A 16,125-nucleotide genomic window follows, 5' to 3' on the forward strand; every position below is an offset into this window, starting at 1 on the left:
GATTTCTAGCAGCAGTAAATGATCCCACTGGGGGTTATCTGACCACCGAAACTATGCTAGCTTTGCTGACGGGTTGAAGTGCAGAGGCTCACATGAATACGTGTTTACAGGCTCCAGTAGATGCAGGATCAGGCCCCCTCTCCGGCCCCAATCCCCCCACCAGCCAATTTCACCCGCTGCTCAGAAGTCACCCCTTTTTCAGGTCCTGCGTTTAGATGTCTGTCCATGACAGAATAAAACAGAGCGAAGGCAAATGTGCAATGTAGAGATCCATTATGCTTTATTTACATGCGTCACCATCTCTTTTACAAACTAGATTACAATTTAAAATGGAATACACAAGGCAGTATCTACTAACACCAAGTGGAGTAAGCACTGCATCTCTACTTCGTTTGGAAAGGGACAGGTTTTGCTCCAAAACAAACTTCCTTCCAACCTCTGTGTAGTAAGGTAGTATATTCCTCCAGGGCAGCATCTTTTTTCTTTTTTTTTTAATATAAAATCCTCAGTAAGACTGCAACATGAGAGTGTCTGCTTTCAAATGAAAGTACAAGATAGCCCAAATGAAAAGTATAAACTGTTCAGCTCTTCGGTATGTAAAGACGGCCATGCGCGATAAGGCTGTGGATTTAATATTCTTCCAATTTACATGGCTTGAAACAAAAACAGATAAAACAGTTTTACAGATACTGTATACATTATTTTTTCCAATCATGCAACTTTTTTTAAAAAAAAGTTAAACATGTGAAGCCAAATGTACAATCCATTTTTTCCAACCCATAGTAACGAAATGTATCTGGTCCCCCTTCACGTCTGTTGGCAATTCCTAAGGTATATCGTGTACTAGAAACACTTACAGGACACCGATTGCCAAGCAATGAAATCATTTTAGAGAAATACATGACCTAAAAGGTAACTTTTTGAAGTGGTGGCACAAAAATTTCCAGAGTTAAGCAGTGGTCAACTACCCGATTATTCTCAAGACAAAATTTTTTTACAAAATCATTAAATCAAGCCCCAAACCTGTGACCAGGAACTGCATAAATGTCACCTTTTTAGACTTTTTGTTTAGACCAAGTGATTAAACGATAACTACATAATTGTTCTGGACCTTTATCTGTTTTACACGGTTTCAGAAGGAAAACTTCTAGGCATAATCAAAGACTCAAAGGCCAAATTTTCAAAAGGTTGGCTCCCAAAATTAGCCATTCAAGTCTGTATTTTGACACCTAAATAAGTGGCCCTTTGAATTCAGCAGGATTTATTTAGCACCTCTGGAGAGGAGGGCGTTTGCTGGGCACCTCGGCAGGCGTAGAGGGTGGTGACCTTCCCCTGTGCCTGGGGGGACCTGGCACCTCTCCTTCAAGAAGTGACGAGGGCAGAGCAGCTCACCCCCTGCGACCACACTGGAGTCCCCAGCATTCGGTGCCTGACACCAGGCACTTCTGTTTGAAAATTTTGGCCCCAAAAATGAGCAACAGAAACCAAACCAAACCGAAGAGGTTGGCCAAGTCCACCCCTCTTCAGCGAGTGCTGGGATGTTCTCCAAAGCAGGGGCCCAAGTGTCCCTGTCATGCCAATGGAAATGCTTTCCTTGACATTGCTGAGAGGCAAGTTAAGCCTTTCAGCTGCTAATGCTTTTATTTAAAAAAAAACCACCAACTTTCTCTGCCATTGATGGGCTGTCTCTAAATCAAATGTTTTTTCTCCATTTTCTGAACAGAGCGGACCATAGTTTTCTCTCTCAGTTCCGCCAGCGGGAGCTAGCTCCGTTGAACTCAAGGGGGCTGGGCTGCTGTAGCAGAGCAGAAGTTGTCCCCATTTGGTTTAAGCTAACGGGCCTTCCCTTGCCTTTGACAAGAAAACTGCATCTGCACCAAGAAAAAAGAATAAAATGATGGATTTTGGACACCCTGGCGATACCATCAAGTCAGGCCTGACTGGTGCTGTCAGCGACCTGGTCGGTGGTCTTTGGGCAGGCACCCCAGGTCTCACCAGAGGGGTCACCTATGCAGGGGCCAAATGCTGCACCCCGGCACGGGGAGCCACTGAGTGAGCTCTACCAGTGGCCGAAACCATGGGGCAAGGGGACAAGCCCAGCCACAGGGCAGCAGCCATGGAGGAGCCTCAGGGAAAGGAGCACCAGAGAGATGTCCTTCAGTGTACACTCACATTTCGGGGTGTACCAGGAAGCTGAAAACTAACGCTACACGCTCAGAGGAGGCTGGTGATAAAGCTCTCGACTGATTTTGGTAAAAGGTGCCTGCAACTGGGCTCTGATAAGTAAACAACCTCTAGCCCAGGTGACCACTGTGCCACACATGTGTCCTGGGCAGCTGGCTGCTGACAGAGATGGGCAATGAGCATCAGCTAACTCCAATAAATGTAATAAACTAGTCCCCACGCTGACAAATAGACCACCTCGGTGTAAAAAGAGAAGTTTTTTTTTAAAACGCAAATGATAAACCCTTGGCTGCTTGGAAGAGCTGATATGCTACAGGGCTACAACAACCACAACTGCACAGAGTCTACACAGTCATAACTGCAGGGAGAAACCAAGAGGTGCATCCTTACGAGAGAACAGCGTGGGGGCTATGATACAAAACCAAACTTCCATCACACTAGGAGCTCTTGTTTCACCAATATCACCTCAGGGACCTGGAAAGTAAGGAGCGAGGAAGGGCCCACGAATGCTTGTGTGTGTGCATGACTGTGCGTGTGTGGTGGCAGTGGCGAGAGGGAGTCACTCCACATTGCATGGACATGGGTTGGTGGGATCTCATGCACTGAGACTTTGGGTTAAAATGCTAGTTTGTTTTCCTAACATCCATGCATAATGATCCATTTCTGTACATAATAAAATATATTTATATATTTATATGCATAATGCTTTTATGCAAAGAAAAAAAACTTCATATATCGCTTTGGAGAATTATGTATACACTGTCCTATTCAGAACCTCCTCATACTGAGATCCTGTGTACCATTGGTGTTTTCCCCTCTTTTTTTGTATCCCTCCCTCCCCAAGATACTAATAAAAAGTAATCAAACTTTCCAGATTATAGAGAGGATCTGTACAGCACCATACCTTTTATTCATTATTATTATTATTATTCATTTTACAAAAGAAAACCTCAGAAGCAAAATATATAAAACTGCCTTGTCTTTCAGTGTCATTTATCCCGTTACGATCTATGCTCATATGAAAAGCCATTTGTATGATACTATCACCTTACCATTCCCTCTCCTGCTTCTCCTGCCACAATGGTTTATACATGATGAGAAGGAAAAAACAATCAAGGATACATCCAAAACAAACAAAAAAAAAGGATCACTGATGCAGTAACACACCCTGCAACGACCTGTGCCTCAACTCCGGGCGTTGCCACTGCAAGTCACCCGCCGATGCCCAGCCTCTACACTTAGCTCTTCTGCGAAGTGGCGTCTTGCCCTTACTTTTCGCTCTTTCAAACACATCTTTACAGGTGGCTGTGTTCAACTTGTCTGGCAGCTCAGCTTATAACTCCTTCCCAGCTCGCTGCGGCAGTAGGGGCAGCCCTGCTAACACAAGGCAGGAAGGGAGCCTGCTCTGGCGGGCAGCGAACGGGCTCCTGCCCCAGTGCACATGCGGGCAATGGCACCCACTGTCAGTCCGTCCTCACGAGCCAAGAGGCAAACGCGCCAGCTTCCCTTGCTTCGCAATCAACCCTGGTTTGACGCTTATGGAAAACAGGGGTGTACCATTCAATTCAAGGAAAGAATAAGAAAGAAACAAACCAACCCAACAAACAAACAGACCACACATCACCTCTCTCTGGAATTCAGCCAGTTGATGGGTATAACCAATGCTGTGTATTCGGAAAACCCTGACGTCTGAGCAGTGTTGGGTTATGATCATTTCCTTGCACGTGCGCAGTACTTCAGATTCCCCAGGGAGAGAAAGCAAAAATGGTCAAAAATCTAAGGAAATCAAACTGGAGGTTGTAGGGGGGAGGGTGGGCAGACAGGGAAAACCTCCAAAAAGAAAAGCCAACTTAAAACATCCCATAAACCATTAATATATTGAAACACCACGTACTCATTGACAAGTAACTACTGTAAAGGCTACACAGTGTGTTCTCAACAGGATGGTGCTGAACATTGTCTCCACAGCAGGTGCTTAGCCATCCCAGAAAAGGAAGATTTTGCATACTTCAGAATGAGTTCAATTCCCAAAAAAAAGAGGAAAAAAAAAAGAAAAAAAAAAAAAAAAGGAGGATCTTCACTCCAGTAAGGGGCCTATTAACAGTCTGCTTTGTTAGGAAAATAATGCAGGGTTCACAAAGGTTGTAAGCTGTAAACAGTATCACCGTCCACTTGCTGACAGCAGATTTGGCAAAGGGTTCTCTCTCTACATCTCATGTCAGTTTGAGGGCCTGGAAAGGAAGAAGAAAAAGAAGAAAAGACAGTGAGACTGCTGCACGTAGGAAAAAAACCACAACAAAAAAGGCAACCAAGCAAACCTCCAAACCCAACAACAACTTACACGGACAAGCAATTCTGATTTGTTTGCACCCAGAAGCTTCAAACTTAAAGCAAGTAATAAGTTGCACTGTGACTCTGCCTGAAAATGCTTCTCCCTTGCCAAGGTTTGAGTGTGCTTCTTTGCTGGCTTAGCTGCTCCCAAGCAGGAAAAAAAAAAACCTCTCTCCAAAGAAAAACAATGGCCAAGTCGGATTTACAGAAACCCAGTGCATCACCTATTTGTTAAGCATATTTCCAGGTGAAGCATGAAAGGATCCTCCACCTTTTCTCCATTTTTCACCATCACCCTTTCTCTTCATCACCAAAAGGCTAGACAAATATTCCGTCAGCATTTGACATCGACCACCACCCCTGAAGGACAGCTGAAGGAGCCTGCTCAAGAGAAGCAGCGAGGAGCCATGAATTTTGGTTCGGACTTTGGAGTTCTCCATTCTCCTGCTCATGCAACACACTGTCAACAGACAGGGTCCACCCAGCTTTAAAAATGGGGTTACGGCTCAGCTTATTCTGTAGCCACGAAACTTCTCTGCAGAGGGAAAGACACTGGAAGGACACCTTGGATGCAGCATGGAGATGACTACAAAGAGACATGGTAAGTAGGCAAGACATTGAAAACAGATGAACATTTCAACGAAGGGGGCCAAGGGGCCAGGTTTTTAAAGGTACTCAGTGGCTTAAAGACATAGGCAGGTACCAAGCAGGGTTTTGGAATGTATGTACATTTAAATGTTCTCATGAAATCCTTTCACATCTTCAGAAAGCCCAGTTGGTACCCATCCACGTTGCTGGGAATGTAACTTCTGGCTCTGAAATAGCTTCTGAAACCAGGGCTTAGTCCCCTACACCACTTACAACCTGTTGAGGATTTTCCCCAAGATGAATGATTGGTGATTTTTTTATACACTGCAAGAACACAGAGACACCTGCTGAAACCAAAAATCCATTTGAGTTGATTACAGTGATGTCTTTACTCTCAAAAGATCCTGGTATACGGCATCTTCATGAAAAAATGGTGGATTTAGAGGGACTGCTGGATTAATCTGGACCAGCATCTCCTGCAAGGGGGGTCACCCAAAGGCTGTCAAGAGATGACTCTCCATCACTGCCTCTCTCCTTTCTAAGGTGCCAGGCACTGATCCTATGATAACATTTTATTAAAGTGACCTACTCTGATAATACTAAGTGATTGATGGAAATTTAATCATTTTGTCTCATGGTTATTAGAGCAACAGCGTGACAGCTGCTCCCTGCACCATTAGGGGAGAACTTCATTCAGCACAGCTTAGGGAGCAGACAGATTGCGTGTTTCACCCAAACAAAATTTGGCTTTAGCCTTAATTACGTGGAGGCGTTTGGGGTAGACTTTTTTGTGAATAAAGGGATTTCCGACTGGATCAACATATTGATTTCTTCATTTTCAAAGGGCAAATTAACGCTAGCCGTTCGTTAATGTGACTGCCTGGCAACGACTCCATTTGGTAAGCGTGTCCTGATGGCCGTAACAAGGTCAGCAGAAGATAGCCAGACTGGTAGCCCCCAGTAAAACCTGGCTAGTAATTGCTATACAGCTCAAACGAGCACATGCCCTTTTCTCTACTTCTGCTCAAAGCCTTAGCACCAGGGGGGATGGAGAAGGGTGACTTCCCGAAGTGCAACCTCATCCGAAGGCAAAGCTTGGGTCCCACGTGCTGCAGCCCAGCAAGCTGGCTTGTTCCTGTGCAGCCGCCGGTTACGCTGAGCATGGGCTTAACTTCGGCCTGTGTGAGAAGTCCTGCTGACTTTGAATGGAGCTATTAATTAGAAGTAAACGAGTACAGAAACTCCCAATGAACTACCAGAAGATTGTTTAACATTTAAATTAAAAAGGTATGCTAAATATTATACTATGAAACAAGGTGACAAGAGAAAAAACTGGAGGATGGATGATGATGAGCATCATTTGTGGAAGTGGTGCTGCCCAATACTTTTTGCTGAGGACACCTGTCCTTCAGACAGTGCCAACGTTTTGGAGACCGACGCACAGCTGAGGTGAAATCTGCTCATAGCAGAACCAAACCACACACCATTTTCACAGCTCTGTTTACATGGACTTTGCAAATGGATTAAAAAATGAAAAGAAGCAGATCAAAGTCTTAACCTATCTGCCTACAAACTACCCCATTAAAGTCTGTAATAGACCCCCACGCTCTCGCTTTCAGTCTCGCCACAAAAAGCCTCTGTTAACCCTGAGTTAGCAGCCTGCTGCTTCATAGCAATGAAAAGTGTATCATCAGGCAGGGAACCAAGCACTCCAGTTACATCTCCATTTATCAGTGGTCCTCAACCACAACTCCCCAGTGTTCCTCTCTCCCTGCCCCCAAGTATCTCCAGCTGCATCCTGAGCCACCACAAGGTTTTCTCCCATTCCCGACAGCCATGGGAAAAGCTCATCCTCTGGAGTGTCACCCGGAATTTGCAAAGGCAGATGGGGTTTCTCCTCTGGTGAGCCAGGATGATGAAAAAAATACATAGAACACAGGTCAAGGAGGGATATAAGAAAGGTGAAGTCTACCAGGGCTAGTGGGTTAGAGCAGAGTTTGCCAACTTGCCACAGCAAAGACGTAGAGCTCCCTTTACGTGTGGCATAGTTTCTTGTTTCTTAGGCTGAAGGGAACTTCCAAAAAGGGCACTACTGGAAAACAACATCTGCCTGTACTTCTTAAGCCGCATCCTGGAAAATTCATTTCTCCTTGAGAAGCTCCTCTGCCAAACCTGAAGCCCATTTCCAAGCATCGGGGAGTAGAAAGGAAGGAGGAGTTTTAGACTTTCTCCCGAAGCTTCTTAGACTTCCTTATTTTTAAGACTGTCTTCTGAAGAAAGCAAAGGATTTCTTTTGGAGTGCAGACTTCACAACTGCATCGATGGCTGCCTAGGGAGGTGGTGGAGTCACCATCTCTGGATGTGTTTAAGAAAAGACTGGACATGGCACTTAGTGCCATGGTCTAGTTGACAGGGTGGTGTCAGGGCAACGGTTGGACTCGATGATCCCAGAGGTCTCTTCCAACCTGGTAGATTCTGTGATTCTGTGATATCTATGCTCTGTCACACACGCATGCACGCACGCACTGAAAGTAGAGGCAATTCCACTATGGCTGTTTTGACCCCCTGGGTACAGAAGGCTGGAACAAGATACATCTGCTGGACGTTAGAAGAATCCATAGTACTATATCAAGCTACAGCTTATGCAAGTATATATGCATGTAGCTGGTGAAAATAATGACTTTAAAACAGAAACAGAAACAGCATTAAGTGAGGGGTGAGGACAAGCTCCTGCTTTGTCACGTCCCACAGACATTTTGAACCCTCAGTTATAAATCTGTTTATCCTGTTTGGTGGAAGAGTGTAAAACAAAAAGCAATTATTTCTCTATTTTCTAATTCTTCAGCTTCCAAGCAATTATGTGGGAGATGAGATGCCCCTTTCTTCTGTCCTTTTCTCTGCCCTCCCATCCTCTACCTTGCTACTGACCAGTTACAAATGCTACTCCTCCTTTACTCTGTGGCCGAGCTGTTGGTTGTGATTTCCCTCCAGCAACAACGTTTCCTCACCTCTCTCTCACATCGTTCCACCACTTAACCAGATGGCCATCTCCCAAGCCCCACACCAGCTCGTGCACCATCAGAGCAGCTCTGAAGGATCACCTGCCGTCTGTTGCTTTCTCCCTTTGATTCCCAATGGTGCCAATTACGCAGCACTGGAAATTTCTTCAGAATAGAAAGGTGACGTATAGATGCTCCCCAGAGCGAGGCACAGATAACGTGCACTGGTGGTAACTTTATCAGTAAGCTAACATAACAATCAGCACACACAGTTTTCTGTTAAAAGTTACGTGCTCCTTTCCATAATTATGGTATGAGAAACCGCACTACTAACACACAGCTCCTCTGTACGGCAGCCTACCAAGGACCTCCTGAATTGGCTGGAAGGCTTGTCGAGTGGATCGCATTTTGGAAAAATATCACCACTTAGAGGTCTGTAAAATAAGTGTTTTCCCTGGGTACCACTCCGTAACAACTCCCCAGGGACAGGAAATCCCAGGAAACTACTTTTACTGTCCAAAGACTGGGGATGCAAACATTTTGAAGGAAACCTGCATCCTTTAGTGACAGATGCACATTCGATCTAGTGCCTCTGTCCCTTGATTTGTCATCGCTGCCAGCAGTACAGCTTCTACTCCAAAGTGGGGGCAGGTTCAAAAAGCAAGACTTGATTAGGTATGGGTACAAGTTAATATTCTGCCCAAGACTGAAGAATACACTGTATTTGTTTAGAAACAAATAAGGCCGATAACTATTGTGGCCAATCCTTCTATAATGACAAAACTGCAGCATGAGATTTTTTTGCAAGCAAAATAAAAATGAGGAATCCCGATGCCACGTCAGGTACGCCACAGTGACACCGTACAGGCTTAGCGTACGCCGCAGTAGGACGGCCCTGCGCTGAGAGACAGCGCTGAGGTCAGGGTGTGAAGCCCAAGGGGAAAAAAGAGCTGGCCATGACATATTTTCTTTCTAAGGCCTGAAATTTCAGGCGTGTTGCAACTTCACTTTTTCTCTTTAAATTCTACTCATAAAAATAGATCTTTTCCAGCACAGAATCTGGGGCAGACAGTGAGGGAGAACAATGGAAAGAGGAAGAACACCAGCACAGAACTAAGACTTATGGGAGCTGTGCTGGTACTCGCACAAGCACGTAAAGCACCGAAGTGTCTCTTTTCCGTCTGTTGCTGCTCTTCCACTCCAAGAAACATTGCAAACCATAGCAGACAACCAAGTATTTTGGAAGTAAATGTAACTAAAGACAGCAGATCATTCTCTCACCCTGTATCAGCTCCCTGGGATGAAAGGCTTGCCCAAAACTGTGTTGAGGCACGCCACGACTACTGATTTACGTGTTGTTCTGATATCCCAGTTGCCTACAGAAGCATAGAAAAGTCCAGGCTGGAAGGGACTCAGCATCCTCTGGTCCAACCTTCTATTGCAGGCAGGGCCTTAGGTTAGGTTATTCAGGGCCCTGTCAAGCCAAGTCTGGAATATTTCCAGCAAGGCAGAGTCCACCACTCCTCTGGGCAGTTCACTTTACCCTCAAAGGTGGGTAAGGTCCCTTCTACCCATTTTACAGAGGAAAAGGAGACACCCAGGGAGAAACTGGTCCACCCATGCTCACACACTTAAAAGTAGATCAGGTTTTCCTAATGTATCAGGACCTGATACTGAACAACCAAATTCACAGGGAATTCTGCGCTTGCTTGCAAGAAGAGCAGGCACATGCAGACTCCACTACATATGTCACTGTGTTGTTGCCCATACAAGAAGACCATATGCTGCCACACTTGTTTTTACACCTATGGACATGTCAGTGTGCAGTTATGCCGGCTTTCCAGCACAAGCACTGCCGATACCCAATTGCTGTTGAGAACCATCACATCTGGCTGAGTTCAATCCTCTGCCCTGGCCAACAGAGAAGAGTTTAGATACAGGACATAATCTCTCTACAAGGTCTCCAGGCTTCTTACTTGACAACCTTATGGTAAATTTTATCCCCTGCCTTTTGTTCAGGGGCCTGAGGAGTGGAGTACAAATCCTGCCAGTTATGGATGACACTGCCATTGACTGACAGACATCAGCCTGGGTGTTCAACACAGCACCTTTTAGGCAGGATGCTGCTGGACTGGAGGAAGAAGGCCAAAAATGGTTGCAAAATACATCTGCTGTTAGGGGTAAAGTACATTGGTTGGAATCATGGTGCTTTCTTTAGGTGCTCAGGAGCACTGGGGAGGAGACTTCTACTGTGGATCACAAAAGGATGGATAACTACTGCACTTGTGCAAGATCAGAGAAGGGTTTTGCTTGCACTTTTGAATCTGAAGAGTAAGAGCCACTTTTTAGAGTAAAAGGTACCTGCATGGCTGGAAACATCCTGAATTATGGGTTTATAGCGCTATGGAAACGTGCTATGTACTCTTTATTCTCAATGTCCTCATAGAGAATTTATTTTTCTCTGCCAGGTACCAAGCCTATTTTAAAAACATCCTCCCTGCTATGGAGTCTTCTCATTTTCCTCTGCAGTAAGTTGAAAATGACAGGCCAATAATGCTCACACAGGTCACACAAAAGGATTTCCACCATGCTGATATAAGGCAGGACATCCTCTACCTTACGAGTGGCAGAAAAGGCAAGAGAGGAAAGGTCCTTCCTCAAAATCAGATTTTCTCTACATTTGTATGAAATAAATTACCCATGAGAGCCAGGAGAAGCAGTGTGCAAAAGCAGGCAGTACAACGGAAAAACAATGGGCAAGATATTCAGCTCAGCTGTAAAAGTGCATAAACGCAAGCCATTCTCCATGGCATCAAAAGTGGCTTCTTTCCTTTTCCTGGAGTAACCACAGACAACCATGGCTACCCAGCAGCCTCCGCTAGTTGAGCCATGTCTCCGTCCCATTACCACTCAGCAGATGCCCACTCTGCCAGACTCCAGCAACTGCCACCTTGTGCAGTAATCTGAGCGGAAAAGCTGATTAAATGGCCCTTGTAGACTGGACCAGAGCAGAGAGTTCCCAGTGCCCAGCCACAAGTACCTGATTTAATGGGGTCAGTGTCCCCATGCACTGTGTGGGACTTGATCAGGGGCAGTGCTGATGGGAGCATCCTGCTGGAGACTCTCCACCAGCGGCACCAGGACTCCAGGGGGGCACTGCGTGAGCATCCTTCCTTCACCCTCCCTCCCCAGGCCAGGAGAGAAAGGCCAGCTATTCACGTACAGTACTACTCAAATATGTGCACTCCTGCTGCCTACGCTATACCTGTGCTCTTTGGCTGCCATCAACCCAAGACTCAAACCTCTCCGGCTGTCAGTTCATCACCTTGGGTGCATGCTGAATTGCTATGAAAAAAGATCATAGAATCATAGAATTATTTTGGTTGGAAAGGACCTTTAAGATCATTGAGTCCAACCATTAACCTAACACGTTCACCTAACGCAGATCTTGACCTTTCCTCAGGTGCATGACGCTATGTTTCTAAAATGAATCTCTTATTATGCACTTCTTCAAGAAAATATGCTTTTGGGGGGGGCTATTTAACAGTCTCGCTCAAAAGAAGGAAAGAAAAAAGAAAAACCACCTGTAACCATCCCAGCTATCAGGCAACAGCACGTCTGGGGACCAACACTGATCTGCCGCTCTAAACAATCATTACGGTTCATTCACATGAAAAAGATGACTTGTGAAGACTCATTCTGTAATAAAACCTGCGTGCTGCCGATCCAGGGAGGAAAGCACTGGGGAGACCAGTTGATGCGGGCTGTTCTAAAAATATCAGTTTGTGCTGTCATCTGGTGAGAGTATGTCATCCTGTAATCTTGGCATCTGCAGGGACAGCAAGTTTCTGCCTAATTATTGCTGCTGAATCACATGACAAAGCATGAGGTACTAAAAAATATATCTATATAAAACACCAACAGAAGAACACCCAAACCACAGGATCAGACCACTGTCCTGGCTTCAGCTGCTGTACACTCCCAACACGAGCCTGCAGAGGCAATCCTGTTTTTTACAGATCTTTTTCCTTGGTTAATAAAACCCCAAAACATAAACCCAGATTAAAAAAACATCAAAACCAAAAAGCCCTACTCCCAGAAGGAGTGAACAATTCATCATGTTAGTGTGTCAGCTTCTGCTGCCTTCACGCAGCAAAAGCCATGGCACCCCTGCAAGCGTAGGACTGGCCCCTGAGAGCAAGGGGCTTCGAGGGGCACGGCGGCCAGCGGGACCGCACAGGGGGCAGCCCCAGCAGGGTTTGCCTGGTTGTCCCCTCTCCTCTGCCCCAGTGGCCTTCGGCACCAAGTTTGCTCCCATGCTGCTGGTGTGTGCCCAGGAGCAAGGAGCCTGCTCGAGGCAGTCCCTCCTTCGAGTTAGTGGGATCCCTGTTCCCAGCGAAACGCATTTTCTACATAGATATTTTTGTTTAAAGATTAAACTTGGCACGCGTGATGTTCAGCTAGTCACAAAACCACCTTTCAAAACTCCGGCTGGCTGAAACAACACTTAGATGTAGAATCACGCCACCGCCTTAACCACTAACCTGTTAGAAATGGAGCAGAAGAATTTGCTGCTCCTGAATTTCCTTTAGATTTTTTAAAGGCAGCCAGCCCCATCTTGGCTCCGTGTAAGAAACCTGCCAGCCCTATCCCTAAGACCTCATTTTTGAAAATAAGAGAGCAGGAAGCACAGCTATGGTCCTGAGGCTGTCAGCATCCTCAGGCAAGAGGTCCACCGATTCTGGTTTCCACATTTCAGCTTTAATGAGCAGAAAATAAGCTTTCTGGTAACGAATGAAAACCATCTTCCTCGTGGCATATTGTCCAGAGGTCTCTGATTCTGTCTACTTCAACTTTTAAGGTGGTGGTGTAGTGGATAGTAAGTCACCCTCAGACCTACACGTTCATCTTTAGTATGAATTCACTCAGAAACAGGTTGAACACCAATTAACAAATCGGCAAGTAGTCCAAACTGACATGGGCTAATGAAATACCAACAGGCATTTTGTTACATTTCCCAGGATTTTGCTTTATCAGAGATGTTAATCATCAAATTGTGCGAACATTACGTGACGTTGCTATTAGTAGCTTGTGCACTCTACTGCCACAGTGAGATGATGTGGGACCTAGATGATGCTACGGCAAAATGAGTGACTTTAACTGATCTGTGAAGTATTTTACTTGTAATTTTCGAACAAGTCAACGTGACTCCAGCACAGCTCTTGTTACAGAGCCCGGAAGCATCCTGCTAAACAGCACATTGAAGTCTCTCTCAGAAGATGGCAGTTAGATGAGTTTTTCAGACGGTGAAACCAGCTCAAGAAACTCCTGCCCTGCTTGCGCTGAGCCATCCTCCATCCCCTGCCCAAGCCCTGCCAGCATCGCCGCCTGCGCAGCACCGTTGTAAACTGGATCACTGAAACAATCGAGGTAAAAACAACTTCTTGGATGAGTTTTGATGCCAGAGGAAATGTTTGCCCAAGTGGTAGTTGATCACTAGCTCCTGACCTTCCAGGCAGCAGTAAATGTCCTGAATAGTCTCCCCTGATGGTCTGTTTGGTGAATGCCAAGTCCCTTGGGACTTGCCGGCTGAGAAGGACCACGGAGCGAAGTGCAGAGTTGTGGGAACCCCAGGCTGAGAGAGGACCCATTAATTTCAAAATAAAAGGTATTCTAGAGACAGGCAAGGGAATAGTGATGTCTTTATTTATTGATAAACAAGCTGAAAAACCAAGGTGATGATTATCCAAGTGGGTGGAGGGCATATCCAGTGCTCTTGGGAAGCATGCAGAGACAGAAGAACAGAGGCCCCAGCCAGCTTAAGAGGGGACAATTATGGCTGAGTGAATAAAGCAAGAAAAAAGCATATTGATTTTCTTCTTTCTTTCTTGTAAGAGAAAAAAAAAACAAAACAAACCCAAATTCATTTATATGCCCTAATTATGGCCCTCTGAAAGGCTGGGCATGGCCAGCCTCAGGAGCACAGGGCCAGCGCGGTAAGACCGAGCAAGGCTCTCTCCAGGGACTGTGCACAGGCTTACATGCAGCAAACGTGCACAGCCACTAAACCCGCAATGGTGGCGTCTCCTGCAAGGGTTTTTTTCACTTCCCCTCTGAAGAAACTGTAGTTGATTTTCTTCCAAAGTAAACCCTCCTCTATACCTAGAGTATGTATAAACTAAATACCTATGTATTTGGCTTCTTTCTTTTCTTCACGAAAACTGACTCTAACGTTCCTCTTATTTTTCATAGGAAACACAGCACTCACTATTCCGAGGTATGCCAATAACCCATTGTAACTGCTTCTGCCTGCCTGCAAAATGCACCTGGCTGCCCTCATGAAATGGATTTAGAGGGAGCAAGTGCCAGGCTGCTCTGCTGAAAGCGTTCCCCAGTCTTCAAGCCTGTAAAGATTCATTATTGGGATCACGAACACTGCAGAGAGAAGATTTTAATTCAGGGGTCCCTATTGCTACAGCAAAGCAGAGAAGTAACCGAGAAAGCAATTCAGAACGATTGCATCCGATGTCACGCAAGGCGCCCCTACCAAAACACGAGATGCTCACAGAGAGGCAAACTGTCAAACAGTGCTGCTTAACAGACGAGGAAGGGTGCGTGATGAACCAGCTCAGCAGAAATCATCTGCGCTTGCACCTGACACCGGAGGCACCCCGCAACAGCCAGTCCACTTGTCAGAGAGAGGAAAAGAGGCTTCCACAGATGACTGGACAGTAATCCGCCGAGGAGAGCTGTCTCGTTAATAAATCTGTCCTCTGCAATGAGACTCTGCTCACACAGATGTGTCAGTTCCTTTATTCAGAGGGAGCAGCCTGAAAAAGATCACGGTGGCTACGGTTTCCGTGAATGGCACAGGCCGGGGTGAAGAGGCAGCGGCGAGCATGGGTGAGGAGGTGGTGTGGTGCGGTGTGCCTCCTCCGTGCTGCCTAGGCAGGTCTCCCTGCAGGCATCTTCTACCTATACACAGCAAACGAAGACAGGAAAGTGGGAGGCTGCCCTGTTTGCCTGTGCCAAGCAAACCTGTCAATAACATCTATTTTTTAGGCCCCACTCAGCAGATTGTACTGTCGGATGGTTCACAGAGATAAAGTTCCTACGGCCTTTTTTTTTCACCTCATGCAAAAAGGGTTTCTAGATCCAAACAGCTACACACACCTGGAAGAAGAGAGAACTGACCAACAAGCATGACCTTCTCCAAGTTTTTTGCTTCCTGGTTCACGAGTCAATTCTTTTTTTCCCCCTTTCCTTTCTTAAATTATCCAGCACTGGAACGGAAGGAAAAACAGAATTCAGCTGTGGCACTGGCCTTGCCAAGCTGCCACCTCATGCAGGGTCAGCAGGACCCTCCACATCCCACCTCCACAGCCTGTCTCCTGGCTGTGTACTGCAGCGCTCTCACTTTGAGAAGATGTGAAAGAACCAGAGGAAATCCTCCCATCGACAGAGAAATGACTGTGCAAACCAACCACTCCACCGGAGCGAGGCAGCTTTGCAGAATGCCTGAAAGGAGGACTCCTGTGCAGTCTTGTTCTCCCTCACAGACAGCAGACCACAGCACATGTCTCCTGTGGTACTCCATACACACAGGGGAAGACATTCAGGAGGTTCACCACTGCTGCTCACCTACTGCAAAGCTTCCCCTTGAACATCTAACTGTGAAACAGAGAATGAAAACTCAATTGAAGATGAAAGAGGCAAATTATGCACCGTAAAGACAAACACCACTGACTCCTTCGTTTCATCCTTCATCCAGAAAGTAAGAAAGTTAGAAGTAAGCTGCAACCCTCACCACTGGGATACTCCACACACTATTCTGAAGATAATAGAACACTTTCAATAATTTATAGCTAACCTTTTATCCTACTATATTTTGAAATCTACTCCCTTATACTAATAAATAAACAAAGGAGAAAGGGCACTTTGTGTGGCACCTACCCTATGAGTCAGTGACTATGTACGTGTGAGCAGGCAGAGGTACGGGCAGGAGCCTGCAGAATCACAAAAG

The 16,125-nt window shown here is 45.9% G+C and overlaps 1 protein-coding gene across 2 annotated transcripts in view; it reads right to left on the minus strand.

Moving 5' to 3' along the window:
• Positions 1-256: 256 nt before the first annotated feature.
• The window catches only part of FOXO3 (forkhead box O3), a 100,968-nt gene continuing 85,099 nt past the window's right edge, over positions 257-16,125 (minus strand). The window contains exon 3 of one of the 2 annotated variants that reach the window (XM_068411279.1): positions 257-4,415. The gene's annotated coding sequence lies outside the window, so the exon portion shown is untranslated. Of the gene's footprint in view, positions 4,416-13,787; positions 15,078-16,125 lie in introns of those variants that run through there. The other variant, XM_068411287.1, reaches the window with a different exon arrangement.

The sequence above is a fragment of the Nyctibius grandis genome, chromosome 1 (assembly GCF_013368605.1).
Source record: "Nyctibius grandis isolate bNycGra1 chromosome 1, bNycGra1.pri, whole genome shotgun sequence".
Lineage (NCBI taxonomy): Eukaryota > Metazoa > Chordata > Aves > Nyctibiiformes > Nyctibiidae > Nyctibius > Nyctibius grandis.